This window comes from Suricata suricatta, chromosome 15, assembly GCF_006229205.1.
Source record: "Suricata suricatta isolate VVHF042 chromosome 15, meerkat_22Aug2017_6uvM2_HiC, whole genome shotgun sequence".
NCBI classification, from domain to species: domain Eukaryota; kingdom Metazoa; phylum Chordata; class Mammalia; order Carnivora; family Herpestidae; genus Suricata; species Suricata suricatta.
The window spans coordinates 48,382,378-48,406,837 of record NC_043714.1 but is presented as its reverse complement, the minus strand read 5'-3'; the positions used below and the strand labels follow the sequence as shown (position 1 = coordinate 48,406,837).

The 24,460-nt window shown below is 37.8% G+C and overlaps 1 long non-coding RNA gene across 1 annotated transcript; it reads left to right on the top strand.

Moving 5' to 3' along the window:
* Positions 1-6,366: 6,366 nt before the first annotated feature.
* LOC115278913 lies at positions 6,367-20,593 on the top strand. The gene is made up of 3 exons (XR_003903113.1): positions 6,367-6,453; positions 8,542-8,587; positions 20,512-20,593. It is a non-coding gene; the product is annotated as an uncharacterized LOC115278913 (long non-coding RNA).
* The last annotated feature ends 3,867 nt before the right edge of the window (positions 20,594-24,460 follow it).

The window sequence follows — 24,460 nt, the reverse complement described above, 5'->3', positions numbered from 1 at the left end:
AGTCTTCTTCAGTTCTAAAATGAAAGATAACCTTAAAATTTAAAAGACAGAAGAGCCTTAAAAGTGGTATCTAAGAAGGTGTTTGTGGTTCACTATATTTGTTTTATTTTGGTTTTTTTTTATTCTTTCAATGTTAACTAAGCATTTAATGAAGGAAATACATCAGACACTGTGTGGTACAAAGTCGAATCAGATGCAGACTTTGTATTAAGAAGCATTACAGATTGAATAGAGCAAAAATGCTAGAAAATAGATAAAAAGTGAAATGTGTGAGGAATACATCTCATGGAAGTTTGAAGGAAAGGGAGATGATTTCTAGCCGGGGAAATCAAGAAAGCTTTGTGTGGAGACAGTTGTCCTTTTCTTCTTTCATTATTAATTGGTATTTTGTTGTGAAAAAAGATTCAGTGGAGGCTAAGCAGGAAATAATGAAATGCCAAAGGATAAGTACAAGAAAACATATTTAATGAAATAAAACTTTTACTTCCAACATTTAGCAGTGGGAAGGTGAACTAGTTAGGTCTGCATTAAGAGTCAGAAGCTCTACTGTATTTAAGAAAGGCAATGCATTGGGCCATATAACTGTAAAGCCCAGAGGGACATTGATTTCATGCATAATCGGATGCAGGTGCTCAAACAACCTCATAAGGCTCACCAAACACTCTCTATCTCAGCCTGATGACTGATGGTACTTTCTTTTGTATTAGCTTTATATTCAGGAAAACTCTTTATATAGTGGCCATATTGTCAGCTGGTTGTTCTAGGCTATAAGCACCCAGGTAATCAACCACAGTGGAATAAAGTGTTGGGGCTGGTTTTTGGGGTTCTGTTTGGCAAAGCTTGGGTTTCATCCCTGTCCCTACTGTGGCAGGCGGGAACTGGCTCTTTGATTGGCCAAGTTCATATGATGTAGGAACCCACAGAGCCTGAGAAAGGGTCAGCCCAAGGTAACCCCATGGTGTGAGAATGGGGAGAACTACTTCCGTAGGAAAATCCAGTACTTCCTTAGTACTAGCGGAAGGATGAATGGATGTTGGGGCAGGTAGAACACACAGCCTCCCATCAGCAAGGGGAAACTCTACGTTCCGGGGGAAGAGTGCCTAGGCAAGCTTGACTGTCTCCCTGGTCACTGCCACCATCTTTCAAGCACCACACTGTTCCTTCCTAACTCTATGGTTCAAATATGTTTTTTAAAAAAGCAAACAAATGTCAGTTGGGTCTCTCTGGCGCAGCTGAGGCCAAATGGGCCTTTAAAAAACACTAAGAAAGGGAAAGGAAATAAATATGAGTAAAAGAGAAATGGGGGTATCTTAAAATTTTTCAGTATATTTGAGCAAAACTTAATTCCAATAGGACAGAGTCAAACCAGAAGTGGTTAGGAGTGTTCCGCCGGGAGGAGACAGAGAAGGTGCCAGAACCAAAAAAGGAAATGATTTGATTGGCTGTTGCTTAAAGTCTATTTTGCTGTTTGTGGTTGGTTGTCCTTATGTTTGGATTTCATAACCTTGAGGCATTACAGGCTTAGGTGTTAGTTTGCTTACACAGGCTACCACTGCTTTACAGCCACCTCAGTCTAATGGCCTCTTTGCTTAATTCATTAAACAGTACACAGGAATACCAATATTCGTATTACAAAACATGGATTTTTAAAAATTTAGTATAAGGGAAAATATTGCAGTATCTTTTTCCTGCTTCCTTCTTTCCTAATAATGCCTAGATTTTTGTCCCAATACTTTTCTTTCTCTCCAATAGTGTCTGGATACTTCAAAGGAAGCTGAATGCTTCCTTGGCAACAAAGGAGCTGATATAAATGTCCTCATGAACAGGCATGAGAACCCCTTGGAAAAAAAAGAGATGTAATGAAAGATTTTCCGAGGTTTTCTGTAAAGGTATTTCCCCCTTTTTAAGGATAAGCCTCCAGAGAAAAGACTGCTTCTTTTTAGCACATGGTATGTAGACATTAAGACTCAATTTTATTACTGTTCTTTTGCTACCACAAAGGAAACTTCCCTCATCCCTCTCTCTTTCCTTTTTCCCCTCCTTCCTCTTTTACTCCTCCCTCTTCCCCTTCTCTTCCTCTTGCTCATTGCTTCTGCTTCTTTTTTCCCCTTTTCTTCCTTCTCCTCCTCCTTTTCTCTCTTCTGCTTTTTCTCTTTATAGAACAACAAAACCAAGGCTGTGTTATATCAAATACTAGTTGTTGGTGCAAAGAGATGGGATTATCTAGTTTGAGTGCAATCTCAAAAGAAGCATTCTCTAAGTGTGTAGCGCTACAAAAAAATTAAAACAAAACAAAAACAAAGAAAACATTGACTCTGTGTATTTCCCAGATTATGTCACTTCATTACATCTAGAGCTCAATCAAGGTGATCTGATTGTTTCATGACCCATTAGGTTTGGGCTCTTTATTCACAAAGATTTTCAAAAACATGGTTAAAACCTTTATCATGGACCCATTCATTGCTGCAAGTTTTTCACCCTTCAACTAGATTAATTGCCCAGTTACCCAAATTTAAATAAAACTAATCATCAGTCCTTTTATAAATAATTTCACAACAGGCATTCTCTGGGGCCATGGTAGAATATCTTCTCTTGGCTTTCTTTTTTGTTACATTCACTGTTGGCAGCAAAATGTCAATTTCTGCATCTGTTTGTATGTTCTGAGCCTGACGGACACCGTGGAAGAGGAGAGTGGAACAGAGTGTGAAAGGTCAGGTCAAATTTTATCTCGCTCCGTAATGACGAAGGCCTTGGACCGCTGCCTTGCTTGTTTGCTCATTCCTATCAGATGATACTGGCTGTGATATGTGTTTTCACACTCGTGTGAAAATTCGTCAAAAGCTTGATGAGAATAAATAGAATCTAGGAAAACTGACATTTGGAAAGAAAATGCTCCTTTCGTCTATGGGTCACTCTTTGCATATATGAAACTTACACAGTTTGAAGACCATTTGTGTCTATGTGGAAAGACACTGGGCGTCCATTAAACCCCTGGCATAAGCTTAATCATGACAATGGAGTTTTTGATCAATGAGCCAAGATAAGCCCAATTGGAATAAAAGTGTGTTCTTTCACATTTGAGGGACTTGTTTTCTTTCTAAAAAGTATGAACAGTGTTTGCACATAAAGTCCTGCAAATATTTGCGTCGTGAATGGGTTTTAAATGAAGTTTGTGTTATTGTTGTTTTAACCCTTTATTATCCTTGTGAAGATTTTTTTTTTTGTCTGTTTTGATTGTTCATGTTGCAGACCTCAAATTAAACTCTGTGGTGGTTAGTTTTATGTGTCAATTTGAGTGAGTCATGGTGTGCCTAGATAAAATATAGTTCAGAGTGTCTGTGAGGTGTTTCTGGTTGAGATTAGTGTTTGGAACCCCTGGACTCAGTAAGGTTGACTGCCTCCCCGCCTCCCCCTGCAAATGTGGGTGGGCATTATCTAATCCATCGAGGATCTGAAGAGAACAAAAGGCAGAGGAAGAATGAACTTGCCCTGTTCCCTGCCTCAGTGTGTAAGCTGAGACATCTCGTGTCCTCTCCTGCTCTCAGACTGGGAGTTACTTTGTTGGCTCCTCTGGACCTGAGACTGAATTACCCCGCTGGCTTCCGAGGGTATGCAGCCTGCGGATGGCAGCCGTGAGATGCCTCAACCTTCATTCCTGCAGGAGCCCCTTCCTCCTTCTCTCTCTCTCCCTCTCCCCATTCCCATTTTCCCTCTGTCACTCTGTTTCTCTGGATATCCCTCACAAATACAAACCCTGTACAACAATTGTTCCACAGAGTGTGCTCCCTGGACCCGGCTGTCTGAAGGCAACTACAACATTCTCTCTGGAAGAGAAAATGTCCTTTAATAAGTTTAGGAAACACCAGGCATCACAAGACAAAGAGGCTTCTTTATTTCAGGACTTTTTGGAGCCTCTACTGAGCTAACAGGGCACTGGGACTCTAAGAGGGAGGATCTCAGGTGCGGTATTTCCTTGCCTTATTTTATTACCGAAGTTTGGGGAACACACATCTTACAGGAGTCCTAGTCCTTAGAACACAGTGTGGGGAAAGGCCATCGTAAGGCCTTTGAGGAGTGGGTAGAGCAGGACTTAGGATGACATGCTTGCTTTCTTTTGCTTCAGACATTTGGATTCTCCACTAAGTAGATAAATTCTGCAGCTCGAAATTCATCTGCTGCATGTTCTTGTTTGCTGCCGGTTCAAACTTGCATAGAAAAAGTCATTATCAAAATGACTTTAACTTAGAGCTCTAATAACTTAGAGCGATTCAGGAAAAGTCTTGTAAAACTATATACATTTTTAAAAGTTTGAAGTAACTGAGAAGTATTTAAAGAGAAATAAAAGTTTCAAAAGCATCTATAAATTTTAAAAACAATATGCTTTAATGATCTGCAAGTTATTTGAAATCATGAAGGTAATAGCTACAGTAATATCATGATCCTGAAAACATGTTCTGAAGAATTTCACAAGATTTCTACAAAGAGCAAAATGATAGCTCTTCAATTTTTATTCCCACTCACAATGAATGCAGAGAGCGAGTGAACTGATGTTTCCAACTTATGATTTTTGAAATAAGTCAAATAAAACTTGTGCATTGTCACAGTGAAACTCAGACAGAACACTTACCCAGATGATTTTTGGGGTTAGATTTTTTTCCTTACTGAGAATCCCCTGTAAATGATCTTAGCATCTTTGCAAATAGAAATATTGCTCCCAGATAGCTATAGTTTCTGGAAATTTTACTTTACATTTCATTTATTCATATGTTCACTATTCACGTGTAATGACATATAATATGAATGAAAATTTTATTAGTATACCTTCTAGTGAGTTCAATAATAATCATTTCTATCAATTAGTGCTACCATAATTTCCTCTTCCCCCTGTGAGCTGAGAATATCTGAACTACAGAACGGGCACTTATCTTGTGGCCTTACTGCTGCATTAAATTTGTTTTAAATAAATACAAAATTATACGTTTAAAGAGATTTGAGTCAGGGTGCCTGGGTGGCTCAGTCGGTTAAGCATCTAACTTTGGCTCAGGTCCATGATCTCACTGACAGTGTGGAGCCTGAATAGGATTTCCTCTCCCTTTCTCTCTGCCCTTCCCCAACATGCACTTTCTGTCTCTCTCAAAGATAAATAACCTAAAAAAGAAAGTTTCCAGTCAATTTATGGTTATGTGAACAACAAAACAAAATCCCAGACTGTTCTTATCCTTGACATCCCAGTCCTCAGTGAGTCCTTCTTTGTTCCACAGCAGCCCGAGAGGGAGAGAATGTTGCCCATCTTGTCCACCTGCCAACTAGTTCCTTGGCATGCCACTGATAGATCACTCCTCTCTGCCTTGCCTCCCCCAGGATCTCACTGTGGGAACCTCTTCCTGATCTGTTAGATAAGCACAGGCAGCTCTATCAGTTGGTGCATGGTCTTAGCAATGTTTCTGTTCCTAGGATTACTGTATTATCAGTTGACCTGATAATCCTACTTTCAGCAGAAATGAGATGAAAAGTCACAGCTTCTTTCTTTCTACATCACCAGCTCACTTATAAATTTAGGTTTTATTTCCTTCATTGTAATTTCCTTCCTCCCCAACCGTCCACCACCCCACCCCTCCATCATGATACAGTCATTTCTGTTCTTTGGTTCTTCAAAGGTATGAGGGTTAGTGGACAGAGCAGTCTTAGTATCAAACAGATCTGAATATGAATTCCAGTTTACAGCTCTTATTAGCCAGTTGGTCTTTAAACATAACTTAGATTTGGTTTCTTCTATGGCAGAATAATAATAATCCAAATTTTATAAGGTTATTGGGAATATCAAATGAGACAAATATCTATTAAAACTCTGGCACATAATTGGCATTCAATACATTTCAAGTCCCTGTGGAAAATTCTCTCTTTCTGTGCAAACTTCACATACTTTTCTGCAATTATCTCCTTCCAGTGAAAACAGCAGAGTCAAAACTATTTGCTAGTCATTGTGTTGGCCTCTTCAGTGCAATAAAAATAATTAGGAATCAATTTCTTTAGCAAGTGTTTTATGTGTAATCCATGCACATTGCACTGCTCTGGGGATAGTATAAAGAAATTTAAGAAAGAGCTTCTCCTTTCTAGAAGAAGCATTACATCTATTTGGTTAGATAAGAAATGAAACAGCAAAATATCAATTCAAAGTTATATACAATAATTGCAAAAATGAGTGCTGTAGAATTATTGTTGTTATTATTGTTAAACTAGAGATGTCAGTGTAGAAATACTTGGAGAAAGCCTTTTGGAACTAGCTGAGATCTAACCACCTACCAAAGGATACTTATGATAAAATGATTCCAGAAGACTATTTTTGTTTTCTGTTTCCAGCTTGGTGGTTTAAAGGATTCCAGGTTTGATATGCTGAGTATTTTCTTCAGTTCCCTTCATGACAAAATCAAAGAATTGCTTCATGGAGGCAAGGTGGGTTTTAATTCCATGGGAAAATAATCACTTTAACTATGAAAGAAGAGATTATTTTAAAAACTGTTTTAAGTTTTATAAAAGGGAAAAGGCTATTGTAGTTAGATGTATAATAGCTTCTTAATAACATTTTTGAGATAACTGTTTTAAAATGAAGTTATTTAATATTATAGGTTAGAAAGTATCATGTTTTAATGATATAACTGTGATTTGTCTTTGATGAATGAATTTGTCCACTTGAAAAATACTAGTAGGTATCTTTCATAAGCCTATGTTTTAGTGAGGAAGACAGGGATTTACATGCAAATATGTGTCTAAATAAATAATCACAATTTTTGATGAATGATAATAGAGAACAGGAATGGGTATTGCATGAGAGAGAATAAAAAGAGACTAAACTTAGATTTGGGAGAGGGTAGGAGAAGGCCACTCAGGGGAAGTGACTGGTACAGTAAACCAAAAGAATGAGCAGGACTTAGCTAGTGAAGAAGAATTATTAGTGAAGGGGCAAAGAATTCCAGGCACAGGGAACAGCATATGCAAAGGTGCTAAAGTTAGAAAGAGCTCAGTACAATGTTTCAAGACACTTAAAAAGGCTACTTAGCTAAACACACAAAGAGCAGGGAGAAATATGAGATGAGTCTGAGGAGGGTCTAGGAGACCACAGTAAGGGCATTGAGTTTTATTCCAAGAGGAAGACACTGAAAGTTAATAGTTATCTTTGCATAGTTATTGTTATTTAATAGCATGTAATAAACAAAATCTAGTAGCATATTGTCTGGTTCTCAGCAAGTGCAAATAATTGGTGATTGATTATTATATTATTATCAACATGATAATGGATTAAAATAAAGTATATTAAATCTAAGAAGTCAATTCTAAGAGGAACTTCTTAAAATTTTGTATTGCTATTCCTGAGCCTCTCAATTCTACATGTTACTATGATGCCTAGTTAAAATCGAATCTTAGGGGACTAGCTCTTGGAGATTCCACCATTCTCAAGTGTCAATGCCATAAAGATGCCAGGACTCCTCAGTAAATCAATAAATTATTTTTTGGGGTGACCACCTGGGTGGCTCAGTTGGCTAAGCATCCAACTCTTGATTTTGGCCAGATCATGATCTCATGTTTTATGGGTTCAAGCCCCACATTGGGTTCTGCCCTGACAGTGCAGAGCCTGCTTGGGATTCTCTCTCTCTTCCTCCTTCTCTGCCCCTTCCCTTCTCTCTCTCTCTCTCTCTCTCTCTCTCAAAATAAATAAATAAACTGTAAAAAAAGAAATTTTTTTCAATGGTCGTATCAACTCTTAAAATACTTTGAGATACACACACACACACACACATATATATAAATACATACTATGACTTAGGCATACAAGTCATACAAAAGCATATAAGAAACAGCCCTGGAGGAGTTTGGAATCTGAAGGATCAAGTTAAAAATGTACATGAAAAGACAGGACCAGATTGGCACAGTGCAGGAATTCAGACAGGAGGTACCACCAGGAACAGAAAGAATCTGCAATTTCTTTCTACAAGCAGGTAGATGAGCTTAGAATTGAAGAGAGAGAAGTCCTTCAAACAATTCAAGGGAATGTCCCTAAATATATGTGACATTATTTCACTGTGAGATATTAAAATATTGGTGCCAAATGCATTATTCAGAGAAATGCATCTCCTTCCTACACCTTTCATCAGTGAGAAAATCTAAAACTGGAGAAATTCACCCAGATCTGATTAATTAACTCAACAGAAATTCCACACTTTCATTAGAAGCAGCAGCAAATATGAGATCTATTTTAGACTCAATTTTAACATTAATAAAGACAGAATCTTTTAAAAATGGCTTTTTTAAAAGGGCAACGATAATACTTCATCAAGTACTAGTGTTGTGTTTATAGCCACAGAATCATTTAACAGGTTTGATTTTGCTTAAGTTTTATAAACTTGTGTTAAATTCGATGGGGTTTTTCTCTTAACTTCCTAGATAGTAAGTTTATAAATTAATGTTACCTCAAAATTTTAATTGTGACTTACATTTTGAGTTTGCTCCATATAAATAAATATACTTTCACTCTGATTTTTCCAGGATTACTTTTTCAAGTTTCAAGAGGAGTTACTTTCTCCAGGACCTGGTGACCAAAATGATATTCCCTTTATTCATTCCCTTAGAGAATTTGCTCAGACATATCTAGGGAGTGTTGTCTACCAGAGAAAGTATGAATTAGGCTATGGGAAACATTTAATTGACATTTTAAGAAACACCCTCTGACCGGGGCACTTGGGTGGCCCAATCAGTTGGGTGTCAGACTCTTGATTTCAGTTCAGGTCATGATCTCAGGATTTGTGGGATCAAGCCCCATGTTGGGCTCTGTGCTGACAATGTGGAACCTGTTTGGGATTCTCTTTCTCTCTTTCTCTTTCTGCCCCTCCCTCATTTGCACTCTCTTTCTATCTGAAAATAAACATTATTAAAACAGAAACAGACTCAGAGCTTATGAGTGCTGCTTTCATTCCATATTTTAAAATTAATAGACAGTTTTTAAGAACTTTTCAGGTTTGTATAAGAATTGAGCAGAAAGTGCAGACAATTCCCATATGGCTTCTCATCTTCCCCCTCTCAGACAGTGTCCTCTATTGTTACCTTCCTGCATCACTACGGTGCCTTTGTTACAACTGATGAGCCAGTATTATTACATCATTATTTTCTACCTGCTGATATTGTGTATTCTATGGCTTTTGGCAAATGACTGACACATATCCGTCATCACAATATCATACAGAAAAGTTAAACTGCACTAAGCATCCTCTGTGTCCAACGTATTCTTCCCTCCCTCCTTCCTTCAAATTCCTGGAAATTGCTTATCTTTTTTATTGTTTCCATACTTTTGACCTTTCCAGAATGTCATGTAGGAGGCATTATACAGCATATAGCCTTTTCAGACTGGTTTTTTCATTTGGCAACGCATTAAAGTTTCTTCCATGTCTTTTCATGGCTTGATAGCTCAGTTCTTTGTACTGCTAAATAATATTCCATTATTAATGTACCACAGTCTGTTCATCCATTTACCTACTACAGGATGTCTTAATTCTTCTAGGTTTTAGCAGTTGTTAATAAAGCTGCTGTAAATATTTGTGTCCAGGTTTCTGTGGACAGATGGACACACACACACACACTCACACACACACACACACACCAGTACCCAACACATCACATAGTACACTCTCTATAATTGCTAGCTCTTATTGTAGTTCAGCTCATGACCAATTATTTTACAGTCACATTATCAAAAATGCATTAGGGAATGAACTCTGGGTTTGGAAGAGATTGCTAGACCCTCAAGAAAATTAACTTTATTCTTCTTGCAAGGTACACATTCAATCTATGTTTTGCCGTCTCCTTTGCAATCAGGGATGTACAAATGCCTGAATTTGGCCGGTGGTATGCGAGCAGAATTTGTGAGTGAGGCTTGCCCCATAGAAACCTCCTCCAAGTGTTTCCCCTACTCCCACTCTTCTTTTCATGACTGAGATGGCAAACACCAAAGCAATCTTGAAACTCTTAGAGACGGCAGCACAGCCATCAGCCTGAGCCCCAGACAACTGTGCGTAGAGATCATCCCACCAACAAGAACCCTTGAGTCAGGCTGTTGTATGAGCAAAAATTGAGCTTCTACTGTATTCAACGCAATATAAATTTGGGGGACAAACTTGTTATAGCCCCTCATATCACTCTAATATAATGGCTAATTGCATTATCACCGCCAAGAAAAATTTGTTGTGATTAAGTAAAAAGCTGCAAAACTAAAATAAATTAATGTACCTATAACCTACATATTATTTGCCTTGATGTTTCACAAAATGTCACTTAAGGAGACGATATGATTATGCATCTTATGATTGAACATATTAAGGGTAAACATAATTATCTGTATTTTTGTTTGCCTTTCAGTTTGGGTTATACATTAAGTTTTAAATAATATCCATCATAGTGATTTGAATTTGTATTCTGGTTTTGCCCCTTAACAGAAACATTACCCATATTCACATATATCATTTAATTTTATTAAAAATTTTTTTTTACATTTATTTATTTTTTTTTTGAAAGAGAGAGAGACAGAGCATGAACAGGGGAGGGACAAAAGGATAGGGAGACCCAGAATCCAAAGCAGGCTCCAGGTTCTGAGCTAGCTGTCAGCACAGAGCCTGACACAGGGCTCGAACCCACGAACGGTGAGATCATGACCTGAGCCCAAGTCGGATGCTTAACTGAGCCACCCAGGTGCCCCGCATATATCATTTTAATAATTGCATAATCTTTTATTTAATTGATGTCTCAATTTTCTTAACCACTCCCTTATTTTTTATACAGTCAGGTGATTTCTAAGGTGTTATAATACATCTAATGAGACAATAAGCATCTTTTGAGCATTTTTCATTTTAGAATAAATCCTTAAATACAAATCATTAGGTCAAATTATACAAATATTTTTATGGCTTGATATATTATTCCAAATTAACTTATTAAAAAGTTGTTGCAAATAACTACTTCAAAAGAATAAGTAAGTTGTTAGACCATGTTCCCAGCCACTTCTCCAAAATTGGGACTTAGAATTTCGAAATGATTGAGATACATTAATCTTGTTGTAATGACCATGAAAACGAAGTCACAGTTTTTTGTATGTTCCCAGGCATCATAACGTACCTCGCTCGGTGTCTGGCATATTAGAGTGCTCAGTGAGTACTTGCGGGAAGGATGCACAACTGAATATGTAATGAATAAGTGAGGGGATACATTTAAAAATGAGTGTATGGGATCATTTGTATTAGTTTTGATATTTTCTCAATATTTTAATGTTCTGAGATTTTTAAAAATTGTTTGTGATAAGGAATGAGTGTGTCCTCAAACTACCATACTGACTAAGAAAGTGGAGCTGGAGATTGTTTATACCACTTGAGCAGGATAATGTAGGAATAAATGGAAAAGAGCATCTGAAGTAAATTCCTTTAAAAAGAGCCAAGAAGGAAGCTGCAAGTCCAGCTACAGGCACTGAGTTCAAAGGCAGTTATATTTTTATAACTGTAACCTCTTCCCCATCCCTGGACAAGGTTGATTGGTCTGTGCTTGGACACATGAGGCGAGCTGTATGAACGAATCTTTTCCAAGGGACTAGGGATGAAAGAGAACATGAGATCAGTTTTTGTCTCTGGAAAGTTTTAGTTCTAAGAGTAAAGCCCAGAAGTTGCAGATGGGCAACTATTCTGTCAAGGGGAGTATTATTATATAAAGGGATTTTTAAAAAGAAAATAATGGAGGAGCAGCTCTTTGTTTCTTGTGAAGGTCCAGGTTAATTTCTAAGTTCCTACAGGAAGCAAGTGAGAGGTTCAGCATACTAAATGGTAACTCTTGGGTACATGGCTGGCTCAGTAGGTAAAGCCTGTGACTCTTGATCTTAGGTTTGCAAGTTTGAGCTTCACATTGGGTACAGAGATTACTTAAAATCTTTTTTTTTAATGTTTACTTATTTTTGAGATAGAGAGAGACAGAGCATGAGCGGGAGGGGCAGAGAGAGAGGGAGACACAGAATCTAAAACAGATGCGGGGCTTGAACCCACGAACTGTGAGATCATGACCTGAGCCGAAGTCAGATGCTTAACCGACTGGGCTGCCCAGGCGCCTACTAAAAATAAAATCTTAAAAAAGTCTTATACAACTTAGTCCCTTTATTTTCCTAAAGAAAAAAATGCACAAATATGACTCTTCTCTCATGGCTTCTCAGGATCATACTTGTCAGCTTATTCTCCTTTTTTTAAAGATTTAGTCAGAATTCAGTTAAAATTTCCTCACTGTCTCACCAACCAGCTGTTTCACAGGGAGAGGATAGATTTAAAAAAGGATATTTTTATGGTCAAATGCCCTAGATATTTCCCACCACAAGAAGGAGTTCTTGAGATAAAATGCCTTTTTCTTTCATATCCAAGATGATAGATAAGGATTTTAGCTCTAGTGGAATATATACATATATATTTTTCCCCAAAATGTTGGTGATTCTTTCCATCCAGCTATAGTCCACCAGGCTTCTTCTTGGCATTCCTTCCTGTAAAAGTACTATTCTTCCTGCTGCTTGGTTGTCAAACTTCTTATGACTTGCTTTAGCCAATGGAATATGAGCATGGGGGATGTATACAATGTCTGAGCAGTAAGTTTAAGAACCGTTTTATTTTTATTGTTTTTAATTTTTTTTACATTTATTTATTTTTGAAAGACAGAGAGAGACAGAGCACAAGTGGGGGAGGGGCAGAAAGAGAAGGAGACACAGAGTCCAATGCAGGCTCCAAGCTGTCAGCACAGAGCCCCAAATGGCGCTCGAACTTACAAACTGTGAGATAATGACCTGAGCCGAAGTTGGATGCTTAGCAGACTGAGCCAACGGTGCTCCAAGAACCATTTGAAAGTCTGTAATTGTTCCTTTTCCGCTGCCAAAACAATGGCATATTCCAGGTAGGGACTACTCTTTTACACTAGAATTTAGAGCAGGGAAGACACAGAAAGGAGTCATAGCTGACCTCCAGGCAGCACGTAATGCAGACAAGAAATTAACTTTGTTATCGTAAACTGCGGATATTCGGGGATTGTTTATTACCCTAGTATAATCTAGGGAAAGCTGAATATATCCTAGCTAGTGACCATTTTTCCTTTCTCACCTGGGGCACTTAGAGACAGTCTTCTATTCCGTAACAGAGAGAGCACAAAATAGCTACTTTCAAAAATTCTTACGATATTGTGAAAGACACAATCACTAAAGTATATCCCATGCTTTTATTTCCCCTATTATGAATTATATACATTATCTTCTGCTATACCATACCAGCTTAATGGTGTTTTATCAATATCATGTGTTCAAAAAAGAAGGAGATAAAGTCACATGACACATAAATTAAAACTCTCTCAGTCTGATATGGCAGAAAGGGCCAGGCGACCATGGTATTTTCCACATCTCAATTTTTTCCTATTGATTTTGAACAGATGGGAGCTATGCTATTTAAAGAAGAGTAAATCCTGGTATTTGGCCATTATCCAAAGCAAAATGAAAGAGGGGGCGGCATTCATCTGGCTCAGTGGCAGAAGACAACTAAAAATAGGCACCCAGCCAATCACAGGAAGGCTGAGGGTTGCTAGGCAAGAGTGCATTTTCCTCAGCAGTTTAGGGTCATCCATTCACAAGTTTTAGATTGCCTACTGATTTGTTACATGTTGTTTCATTGTATTCATTTAACATTCACCTCTATGTCCTCTCCATTTGATATTAACCTAACATACAGATTAAGATGATTTACAAACTGAAACGGGTCCTGTTTTTTCCCAGCCCACTGAGTCCAAGTGTGATACTCCTGGCTCTCAAAAGTTTCTATCCAAATACAGTAATTTCATTCTCAAAAGCAACACATCCTTTAGTCATAAAAGCTACACTATTATTAGGGTTTCTGTGACTGAAGGTGTGGTTCTCTCAGGGATACTGATATTAACATTAGATGCTTTAATTAAGTTGCCACTCATTTCCTGAGCAATTGTTAGAATTGCTAAGCCTTTCCCCACAGACAGAGGAGTAGTCGAATAGGCAATAACCATCTCCCAGAGCAAAGCCAGATCTTTCTATCTATTCTGCAGTGATTTTCAACTTCTGACCAGAAGAGTAGAACAAGTCACTGGAGACTAATGTGTATGTAAACATAGGGCTAATAAGTGAGACAGTATATGAATTGGAAGATCAAAAACGTATCGGTTCTCCCAAGTCTTGCAAGTGACTATTGTACCATTCTCGGCAGATCTCACTTCTTTATATACGCTTCAGATGCTATTGATTAAATTAGACCCTAAAATGAAATAAACAAACTATAAGAATGTGAAACAGCATGGAGGAAACTCACAAACATTATATTGAATAAAAGAAACCAGATATAAAAGAATACAATTGTATAATTCCACTTATAGTGGGCAAAGCCAGGTGAAAGTAACTTATACTGTGAGAAATCAGTTGTATTTGTAGGAGAGGGAGTCTAGAAAGTGGGCACTGACATGAGGCCCTCAGGGAGGGTAGTCATATTTTATTTCTTGATCTCAGGGGTAGTTACATAGATGTATTCTATTCATGGTAACTCATCAAAGTATATACTTCTAATTTGTGTACTTTTCTGTAGATATGTCATACTTTAATATAAAAGGGAAAAATCATATTCCAATGCTAAAGGTGCAGACTTGGGGGGGTGAGGTCTTAATAATGTACTTTAAAATATTTTCTTTTAATTTATTATTTTTTAAAAATTTAAAAATTTTTTTTGTTTATTTTTGAGAGACAGAGAGAGACAGCGTGAGCAGGGAAGGGTCAGAGTGAGAGGAGACACAGAATCCGAAGCAGATTCCAGGCTCTGAGCTGTCAGCACAGAGCCTGATGCGGGGCTCCAACCCACGAACTGTTAGATCATGACCTAAGCCGAAGCCAGAAGCTGTACGCTTAACCGACTAAGCCAGCCAGGCACCCCTAAAATATTTTCTACTTTATAAGTTCACTAAATCAAGTTTTATTTTTTTGCTAGCTATTTCTAATTGATTAACAACTTCAGGCTCCTAAACATGGACAAAGGCTGGCCCACAATTAAATGTTGACTGACACATACATCTCAAACTATACCATAGCACTGTGGATTCACTTATATATTATCTTTGTCCCTAAAGCTAAGCTGGTTGATTCTGATGTGGACCAGACATTTTCACTTGACCTCGTTCAGCTTATGAGATTTTTAAAGTTTGGATAGCTCTGGTAAAATCTAGGCAGATTTTGTATCCGAATACTATTTAGCTCCATGTAGAGACTTTAAAAAGTCTAATTTTCTCTGGCATACACTTCAGGATCTGATTCTTAAAATTGCTACGTACTTTTCCATTTGTTACTTTAATTATATTATACTGATAAAGAATCAGGTAAAGGCCTGCCTTGAGATTTTTTTTAATGAAATTTATTTTAAGGTCTCCACCACTTAGGGTATCAGCAAATGCTTACTGAATATTATGCCTGTTAATAAAACATTTAATTTATCATCAGGCATTGCCAGATAAGTGCCAGTCCTCATACTAGGCACCTCAAGGCTTACTTAGGTTCTGTACATACCAGTTATCATTAACATTTATTTTTGTACATAAACTCACCTCCCTGGTAGCTATAACGGAATAGTCTTACCACCGCTGTAAAACTGTTTACCGATAGATGCCATCCAGGTGTGTGATTAAGTGTCATTAATATTAAACCCGTAGTTGGTCTCTGGTAGTAATGAAGTTTTCTTAGTTTGTATGAAAAGCCCTCAGGAATGGTTTCCAGATATTCTCTAAATAGGGGTGGCTTTGCTTTCCAGGTCATAGAGATAATTGTGACCAGAGAAATTTGTGTAAATTAAATCGTAATGACAGCAGGATCAAGAGTAGATTATCATCAGAACAAGCATGACTGGGGACCCAGAGTGGAAACATAAAACTCTTCTCAAGTGAAATTGTTAATATCAAAGAATTTGGTAATTTAAAGTTATATTTTTCTTGTATTTGTCCAGTTCCACATATAGTTTTTCTTAGGTGCTCATTCTTTTTCATAAGTAACCAATAACTTATCTTTATTTGGTCAGAGGAAATTTTCATTTTTATGTAACATTTTGGGGGAATCATAAAGTCATAAGCTTTCTATCTGATTGAATAAGCGAGGAGCCTAATATTTATATGATTTTCCAAAAACTTGGCTTCTATTTTCATCAATCATATATTTTTGTATAAACAAGTAAACTTCACTTTTATGTCCTTCACTTGGGCTTCAATAATTAAATGTTTAAGTTTTGCATTAGTAGTATCTTCCTGGTAGTTATGATAGAGTATATATCTGGAGAGGGAGGGTGATCTGATTTATTGATCAAATTTATTTCCTTCGCTTCATTTTTTTCCCTATTCTTTGGTTATCTGCTAGAAGAAAGGTCACCAGATAGCACCATAAAGACTGGGTTCATTAAGCCTAGTCCCAAAAGGGCATTTCCAAAAACAGACCCAGACCTGCTAACATTTCAGAATGGTGAGGATCTTGATCTGGGACTTAAGTCATTTGTTCAATAGTTCCATTATGTCCATTGCTTGGAGGTGACAGCAAGGAAGAAGTTTCATTTTATATTCATATTATGCTTCCTCTCATAAACAGTTCTAGTTGTAAAATTTATTCCCTAAGCAGGTATTTTGGGAGCAGAGATCCTGTCTATTTGAACAACATTCACATAAGACTACAAATGTTGTCTGCATTAGCCAGAAAAGTAATCCCATAACCTGAATGAGAATGACACACAAATCTATTTTTTATCTGGATGGCATAACATGTCCCAGAAATAGACATGCACGCATTGTTATACATATGAAAAGATACTCAGCTTCATTCATAGTGTGACAAATGCAAAATGCAACCAAACTAAGATGGTATTTTTTATACATAACACCAGCAATGTCAAAACTTTGTCAATGAAGGATGAGCATATATTTTTACAACTTCAATGGAGTATAATTTGGCAATGCCTATTAAAATTACAAGTGCATTTATATTGTGACCTAGCATTTTTCCTTCTGAAAATTTATTTTACCAGTGTACTTGCACCATACGAAATGATTTGGGTAGAAGAAAACTCATTAAAGCATTAGTGTTGTAATAGTAAAAGGTTGGAGCAACTTAAGTGTTACTTGACATGAGGGAAATGAAACGTCGAAGGGTACATTCACATGATGGAACAACATGCCGTTATTTGAAAATAATGATGAAGGTTTTTGTGTAGTGAAATGGAATGATTTTCAAGATATATGATATTAAAGCAAGATGCCAAACAGCGGGTGCAGTCTATGACTGTTTATGTGAAAAATGAATGAGACTAATAAACATTTGCTCATAGAAGTATAACACATCTCTGGTGAGCTCTGTGAGAAAGTGCTAACACTGGCGGACTTGAAAAAAAGGCAGTGGGGGATGGGGAGGGGCAGGATACAAGGAAGAGTCTTTACTCCTATGTCTTTGTGTATGTTTTGACTTTGGAAATTGGTAAATAAATCACTGAGTCGAAATATAGAAAAAATAAAAAATGTACTTTCCTGATGAGCAGTCTCACTCAACCAAAATGTAAAATATCATCCTCATATTAGAAATAATACCCGGACAAGAACAACTGTAGTGGCCACAAGCTCAGTTAGTTTTCAACATCTTCAATTAATCTGCAAGACCCATCAGTCTTTATATGAGACCCAATCAGCTATTTAAAGGGGGAGATAGTTAGATGGATTATCAGTTCCATTTATTTTCAAATTTCAGTGATGGTTTTAATCACTCCTCCTGGGTCCTGGTAGTTTTTTATTTGTAATTGTGGTGCCGGGGGCGAGCTCTGACATTTCTGTTTCATATCCTATTATCCTGAACAGTATCTGTGTAACACGTCTGAGCCAAAGCTCCTCCCTCCGGCAGGGCTACTAGGAGCACACACTGGGGGGAGAGGGAAATCTACCATAGGGAATACCTGTAGCCTCTGCAGCCAACAACAACAACAACAACAACAGCAACAGCAGCAAAAACAACAAAACTGAACCTCTGGATTCCTGCTTTTTCAACTGCTCAGTTGGTCCAAGGAGTCCCTCCCCTTATCCTGGAATTAGTGCTTCCTCTGAACCTGCATTGTAAAGCCCCTGAAATTATTTTATTTATATGTTTTCTTCAAAATACCTGGACTCTGGCATAGGACTAATGTCTTTTCAGAAAGACTTAATATGGAGAAGAGAAAATTTTCATATGTATATATATATATATATGGAGAAAATAAAATTGAGCTATTTATCCTTTTCCTTAGACTACTTAGGCTAAATAGGATAAACTGAAATTTGTTTACCTTAGAATTACCCCCTTAAAATTGGACAAGAAGATGGCACCTGGGTGGCTCAGCAGTTAGGCATCTGACTCGATTTTTGCTCAAGCCATGATCTCATGGTTGTGAGATCAAGCCCCATGTTGGGCTCTTTGCTGACAGTGTGGAGCCTGCTTGGGATTCTCTCTCTCCCTCTTTCAACTCCTTGCCCCCACCCCATGCTCTCAAAATAAATAAACATTAAAAAAACTAAACCAATAGAAAAAGATAAAATGATTCTTTAAAAATTGGAAGAGTTCTAGTTGGGCTGATTATTAAACCACTTTGCCTATTCACTAGTTATGCACACACATGAAGTCTAGAAGAACATGCAAACCGTTGATTCAGGCTCAAGAATCACATTTCTAACCCATACTGGATACACAGTGTGGCATTGGGAGGTGGGGAAAAGATGCTGTGGGGTCTGGAAGTGGCTTCTCTGCTTTTTTAAAATTATTCTCAGTTTACTAGAAGACCGGGGAAGTTTGGAAAAGGCACTGGATACTTTACAAGGCTGTCTCCCTTGTACCTCCTGGGACTTGGGCTCTTGCTTTCTGCTCCCTCTTCAGCTAATGCATGACTTTTCATCCCAAGATTTTCATATATTCTCCTCTGCTTCAGGTATAGTGTTCCATTCAGTCCACACTGGATTAAAAAGCTGAGGTAGACAGGCAGGATCACTGCATATTCCCAAGGGACTATCAAAATAAACATACTTCCATCACTGGGCCCCAAGATGGTCTCCCATGATATGAAAACAGTCTTTCCTATGCGCCCCCCCCCACCCCCCGGCCTTTAATCTTGGATTACATTTCTAAATGCTTCTTTTCACTCTCAGTTTGTAGCAGGTGCTAGGACTAGAGGTAGGAGAAAAATCTCACTCTGCTCTATCACTTTTTTTTTTAGGAGAAAGAGGCATCCAACATTGAACCCCAGTTTAAAAGCATACTTTTAGAAACAGATTAACTGAGCATCATTCTCTTTGATTACCTCCGACTTCTCTCTACTCCTTATATTTCTGTTCTGTTCAAGAAAAAGATCTATCTTATTTACCCGGTTTTTCTCAACTCAGCTCTTTACTTAATATGAATAATTAAAACTATGCAACTAAGAGTATCAGAAAGCCCACAGTCAAGCTAATTTATTTTAATTAAAATTTGATTCGAGGAATTTAAAGTGGTCCCACCAGGCACAAATATGCAGCCAAATTCCGAAGATGCTTTGGGAACCTGGAGAAGCTCCGTCAGCATTTCCAAGGACCAATGCAGGTTTAAGATCATTAAAATGACTTTAGAGAAAGTAAATGGTAATTGTGAAATGGACACAAATATTCATGCATATTTCGGTGTATCATGTGGTGAGACTATAGACTTCCTTTGGGCTTCTGAGTTTATAGATATTGACAGACCTGAAAAAAATCATCTATAAATATTTAAAATGCACATGCACAATTACACATTTGTGCGTCCAGGTTAAGGTTAGGTAAAAATGGGTATCCTGCATTCTGCAAGAGCGGAAATGGAATGCCTGCATTACACGGGAAAGAGATTCCTCATTCTGTAATTATATTTCAATTTTAAAAGAACCATCTCTGGAGGAATTGTAGATCAACTGGCGTCAGCCAGTTACTGACACCCATATTATAATAGTATCATGTCCTAGATTTTCCGTTTATTTCATTTCATTCCAAAGCGTCATGGCAATGTTAACCAGACACCCAATTCTGTAACGCTCTTGGGCATTGCCTGCTATCTTAAAGCAGTTCATGGTTATTTTAGGCTGTGTAAAGTTGTCCGTAGTGAGTAAATCTTTCTCGGCTATGGCATGCCTTGCTAATTTGCCAGTGGTTGAGTTGACATTGCATCCTCTCAAAAGAGCTTTCTCTACCTTCAACTGAATGCAACCTCCTAGGCATTTTGATTGCTCCTTACTTTGAGCAGGTTCTTAGTGAAGGAAATGAACCAGATGTTGAACACTTCCCATTCCTGTGGACTTAGTTACTATTCCTGGCATACAGAAAGCTTTAAAATAATATTTCTTGAATGAACATTGAACAAATATTTGATAATGAATATCTTTCAATTTTGCTTGTGTTTTACAGCTTCCATTCTGCCGGACCCTGTGTCTATCTTTTTTATTTGCTACTCTTCTTTAGTCCATTACAACACAGTGCTGCCTGGAGAGGAAGGACAAGATGAGACAGAGAGAGACAAAGATATCACAGCCACAAATTAAAGAATGGATTTCCTGAAATTGCCATGTATGTGAAGTTCACATTTATATAAACTAACACATGATTATTTTACTAGTGGGGAAATATGTAGTTGAGACATATATAAAAAGGAAAAAATAATAGAGGAAATCAATCAAAAAGAGAATTATGGTTAGTGCTTTTTTAAAAATCTTTCTTAGCATTTATTCATTTTTGAGAGACAGAGAGAGTGGCAGAGGGGCAGGGGCAGAGGGAGAGGGAGACACAGAATCCAAGCAGGCTCCAGGCTCTGGGCTGTCAGCACAGAGCCCAACTTGGGGCTTGAACTCACTGACTACAAGATGATGACCTGAGCTGAAGTCGGATGCTTAACCAACCGAACCACCCAGGTGCCCCTTAGTTAATATGCTTTTAAGCATTCTTCCCTCCTGCAGCTTCAGATCAAGTTCAGCCTTTAGATCTAAAAAGGTTTTAAAATTTTTAACAAAGTAGAAATGACACTCTTTACTGAAATTTTCCATTTAATAAGCCTGGTTTATAGTTGTAGAAAAAAAAATTGCTAGTATAGGCTAGGTTGTTGTGTGACCTAATTTGGAGAAGACCCAGTAGATTTCATCCCTCCAAGATCATAACTTGCTTAGGATAATAGGCTCGATCTACCTACTTTATTTCATCCCCAGGGCCAACATTATGACTTTTGTAAGTGCTAGGCATTTTTGCCTTTGTGGGTCCCTTTTGTTATAAAAATATTCAAAACTCTTATTTTCAACTGGTATAAAGACAAATATGTTAATATTATATGATAAAATATTTTCTTATTTTTTTCTTCTAATTTAAAAAAATTTGAAACGTTGTGAGCCCCTGTACAGGCTCAATGGGTCCAGGCACAATGCTTACTATGCCCCATGGAGGGCTCACTTTGTCCATCCCAGGGCGGCAGCAGAGAAGAAAGAGTATTCAGAATGTTGGAGCTAGAGGGATCTTCAAGACAGAAGTTTGGTGTTTTCTTAGGTACTGGGCTAAATAAACATTATACTGAAACAAAAACACTATATTGGAACACATCTCATTTGTGCAATTCAGGGATAAGCAGTCTTTCTTTAGAGATCTTAAATTTAAATTAAAAGTCAGAGCTTTGCAAAGGACTAGCTGTAAATGGGTGTACATTAACAAAATATCAACATCTTTGAAAGAAAACTTTGGGTTAAAATATAACATACATGCAACAAAGTATACATATCAAAAATGAACAACTCCGTGAATTATCACAAAGTGAACATCCTCAAGTCACCACTATCAGAAAATGCTGCCAACATTTCAACACAGAGAATATTCAAGATGTACTTTAGAATTTGGGGCTGAACTATAGAAACATGGCTTAATGTATACTTTCATTCTAAAGATCAATGACAAAAATAAATGTGTCAGTGTTCGATTTTCTTTTATGTTATTAAGTCATATTTATGCCAGGCCCCCTTTACCCTGCCTCCAAACTCCACATCAAGTTCTTGACCCTCACCTTATTCCTGAGCTACATATCACTCCAGACCTCCCCTCACATCATCACTACCCTGATACTTTGTCATTCATTCATTCACAAATATTTGAGGACCCATAATGTAGTAGACACTGCGCTAGGTGTTGGGATAGAGCAGTGAACAAGTCAAGACCATCATGGAGCTTTAAAGTTTAGGCAAGAGACATAGACATTTCATGAATAATTATTAAATTCAATTGTGATGTATACTAAAAGGAAAAGTACAGCATACCCTGAGAGTAAACAACAGGGAGACCTAATCTAATTTTGGTGGTAGTTTATTCGTTCTTTCCCTTTTCATTAGACTAAAGATGGTAACGGTCATACTAATGACCAGTGACAGCTAGGATGCGTATGAGACTATGTATAATATAAACATTTTTATGTTAAATAATAAGTGGAATTGTTATAAACCCTTATGCTATTTGTTGCTGGTGTTAAAATGTTTGGAGTTTTACCCTTCGGAACTGCAGCATCAAAACAACCCCATCTTCATGTTCGTGGTATCCAAATCACTGCACCAAATGGCCTTGTATATCTGTATATTTTCTCTCTTGCTCGCTCTCATGCACATACCACCACGACTACTGCCACAGGCAACCCCCAAATCACAGCTTTAAGCAATTTCCAGATCTCCACATTTTTCCCTTCTTTATTTCAACAAAAACACAAGATTAAAACATCTGGACACTCAAAAATCCTTATAGATTTATATCAAATGGCATCAGAAAGAGGCAATCCTATCACTGGCTAATTGATTTCTTTAGGCAACATTACTTGTAAACGTGGGACAGGAGCTGGCTCACAAATCACATATGCATGTCTAGCCCCTGCTTGGGGGTCAACTGCTCAGTGAGCAGTTAAGGCAGGCCAGCTAGATATTGCTTTTCTATGCATATAATCAGTTCCTTGTTCCAAGAGACAAATGCATTTTCAATTTTTTAGTATATTTATTTTTCATTAGATTGAGTGAATGGAGATACAGTTTATCACATCCTTGGCTTGTTTTACTTTTATCAGCCTTGTCTCTTGAAATATTCTCCAAGTCGTTGTGGCTGGCACTCAGTGGAAGTAATTACTCCTTCTACCTCAGAAACATCTCCAGCTTCTGTGGACAGAGAGAAGACAGAATCCTACAAGAGATCAATTTAGCCACCCCTTTCCTGGCTCTGGGCAGTTCATTTCCTTGTCCAGCCTATCCTGCAACTCCTTCAAGCGGCTGCTGCCATTTGATGATATGAGCGATACCTTATCACTCAAGGTGATACGTTCCTTGAGTCTTCTTTCTCACTAAGCTTCCTGCTTACCACTTTTCTTAATGCTTTTACCTTGAGTATGCATGCCCTCCTGTTCAATTTCGACAGGCTTGACTTTGGCCATCATTAAGTGAAAGACAAGTAGAGAAATTGATACTGTGCTGACTCTCCCATTCCCGAGGCAGAGCTGTGGTGGGGAATACATACAAGGCCTGAAAATCCAAGAAGATTTAAATGCCATTTGCCTTTCCCCCCCACCAGATATTAAATTGAAGTGCCTGAGTTTGGAAATATTTGGAAATGTCTCTTTCTTCCCTAGCACCTAGCCCAGTACCTGTCACCTAGCAGGGACTCTGCAAGTGTTTGCTGAACTAATGACTTTGTTTTCTTTATTCTCTCATGCACTTATTGGGTCAGCATGATTTTTTTTTTTCCAGGAATGAGGTGGACTTAGGTTAGAAGTCAAACATGTGCAGTGACCCAACATTGACAATGGTGCGATGGCTATTCTTTCTATAGTCTCGGGGTAGGTGGCAGGTTTTCTTGGGGAGGGTCACATTGGCAATCCTTTCTCCTCTAGCATTATTCTATTTATATATATAAAAAAAGGGTTTGTTTTATTTTGATGTTTTGCATTTTAGCTAAAAATTCAACCATTTCCTCCATGGATTAATATAAAGATCTTAGGTAGCTACCATCTGGTCTCACAGGTTTATCTGCATTTAGTTTGTTACTGATTTCTGGAATAGCCTGGGCATTTGCCAGTGCCTGCTCAAGCACTTTGCACCTGTAAACTTCAAATGTCATTTGGGCGTGGGATGGCTCTTCACTTCATCCTAAAAATGTTGACAGGTAATTTGTTTACACTCTCTGCTATCTGTTATTTTCCTTGAATATGTTCTGCAGAGCACGATTTTCAAGTGATTGCTTTCTGCATTTAAAGACACGACTTTCGCGTTACAGTCCCTGGAAAGTCCTTTTCCTCTTCATTTCTCATTGATACATGTGAAGGAGCTGAAGTCTTTTTACGTTGCCTAGATTTACC